The sequence below is a fragment of the Vombatus ursinus genome, unplaced genomic scaffold (assembly GCF_900497805.2).
Source record: "Vombatus ursinus unplaced genomic scaffold, bare-nosed wombat genome assembly UNPS02014779.1, whole genome shotgun sequence".
NCBI lineage: Eukaryota > Metazoa > Chordata > Mammalia > Diprotodontia > Vombatidae > Vombatus > Vombatus ursinus.
This window is the reverse complement of record NW_020954557.1, coordinates 63,932,568-63,935,160: the sequence shown is the minus strand read 5'-3', so window position 1 is coordinate 63,935,160 and position 2,593 is coordinate 63,932,568.

Below are 2,593 nucleotides of genomic sequence, written 5' to 3'. Positions count from 1 at the left end.
TTAAATCTGTTTATATGTTACTTTGTAAAAATATATATAATACAACCCTATTTGTGGTGGCAAATTTTGGAAATGAAGTGGATGCCCATCAACTGTTGAATGGCTGAATAAGCTGTGGTATATGAATGTAATGGAATACTATTGTGCAATAAGAAATGATGAACACTCACATTTCAGAAAAACCTGAAAAAACTTGTACAAACTGATACAAAGTGAAATAAGCAGAATCTGGAAAACACCAAGCAACATCATGTGATGATCAACTATGAATGACAGCTTTTCTCAGCAACAGGATGATCCAAGACAAATACAAAGGGCTCATGAAGGAAAATGCTATCCATAACCAGATAAAGAACCAATAAACTCTGAATGCAGATTGAAGCATATTATTTTGCTTACTTTATTTTTTCTTGAGTTTTTGTTTTCTTTTTGTTCTGTTTCTTCTTACACAACAGTGATGGATATGGAAATGTTTTACATCATAGCATATACATATAAACTATATCAAACTGCTTACCATTTTCAGAAGAGGGGAGAGGAAGAAGGGAGGGAGAAAGGGAGAAAAAATTGGAACTCAAAGTCTTGTAAAAATGAATGCTAAAAAAAAATTCTTGATGCATAATTGTGGGAAAAATAAAATACCCTTAAAAGCAAAAAGAAAATCTCTCTTGCTTCTATTTTCCAGGTTAGCTGTTTTTTTTCAATGAGATATTTCACATTTTCTTCTACTTTTTCATTCTTTTGATTTTGTTTTATTGTTTCTTGGTATCTCATAAAGGCATTAGCTTCTACTTACCCAAGTCTAACTTTCAAGGAATTATTTTCTTCAATTCTACTTTTTTAAGGAGTTCTCTTGATTGAATTTTTATATATCTTTTTCCATTTGACCAATTCTGCTTTTCAAGGAATTCTTGTCTTCCTTGAATTTTTGTCACTCTTTTACCATTTAGCCCAATCTATTTTTTAAGGTGTTAATTTCTTCTGTATTTTTGTCCCCTTTTTGTCAAGTGGTTGGTTCTTTTTTTTCCCATTATTTTCTTGCATCACTCTCATTTCTCTTCCCGATTTTACTTCTCTTTCTCTTACTTGTTTTTTAAAATCCTTTTTTGAGCTCTTCCATGGCCTGAAACCATGGCTTTGGATGCACAAACTTTTAGTTTGTTGCCTTTTTCTGAGTGTGTGTTTTGATCTTCCTTGTCACCATAGTAACTTTCTATGGTCAGAATATTTTTCTGTTGTTTGCTAAATTTTCCAATCTCTTCCTTGACTTTTAACTCTATGCTGAAGTGGGGCTCTGCTTCCATGGTGGAGGGTTTTTATGCAGCTATTTTCAGAGGTAATTCTGAACACCTGTAATTTCTTGGCTCTTCAAAGCTGGTTTGATCTAGGAAGAGGTGTGTTTACTACTCTCCTGTACCATGCACTGGTTTGTGTGTGACCACAAGCACTCTTTTCAACCATGTAACTGTGAGCAGAGTCCCTACTCTTCTATGGCCACAGGTTCTGCTATGCTAATGCTCCTCCTCACACTGGGACTCAGACCCAGCACTTCAATCCAGATCCAAATATAGGCAATGCAAGAGAGTTTTGCCAGGAAAAGGGACCTCTGTAAATCTTCTGATCTTTTGTCTGACCTCTTTACCATCTGTGGGCTAAAAGATCTGGAAACCATCACTGCTGCCATTGATTCAATCGCCCTGAGACCTGCTCCTAATTTGCTGGGTCTAGGTCTATACTGGTGTGCCCTGTATTGGACTGTGCTCCTCTCTCACCCTGGTGCAGCAGACCTTCCATGCCAACTTTTTAAGTTGTCTTGGGCTAGAAAATTATTTCACTCTGTCTTTTTGTGGGTTCTCCCACTCTAGAATTTGTTTAGAGTCATTATTTAAAGTTATCTGGAGGGGTTTGGGGTAGAAATCAAGAAGTCTCTGCCTTTGCTCTGCCATCATGGTTCCATCTCTGAGAACACAGTTTTCTTAATACCCATTCAAATGTTCTTTTTTAATTATTACATTGCCTCTAGGGTATATTATGGCTCTTTTTCCTATTGTATTTATATTAAAATAGAATATTATGATGTATCATCCTCACATAATAAGTTATGATTTAGACAATTATTTGTGCCCCAGCAATAAAATCTACCATAAAAGGTGGGGAATGAGTTTTAAATTTTGTGGGTCAATAGCATCTTTTATGCTATTTCCAAAATTAAATTGCACATAGAACTTTTTAAAAACAATTAAACAGAGAATTATTGTCAGGTCCTCATGGAAGAGGCTTGACTATTATATAGTCCTGGAATAAAGTGGTTTTGAAACATACAACTTGACATAGAAGGCATAATCTTTTCATATGAGCAAAGTCATATTCACTTTTATGTAGTATAAATGAAATAGTAAATTCATTTTTTTCTTGATTCTGCCTTGATGAAATTAATTCAAGCCTTCAATATATATGATAACATTGCCCTCTAATGGGTAGCCAGCAGAGGAAGTACATGTTGTTCTCCTAAGAAATATCTTGTGAATCCAAGGAACATTTCTGATATTTCAGAGTTTAAAAATTGACTAAAACAAACAAAAGGAAAACAGGC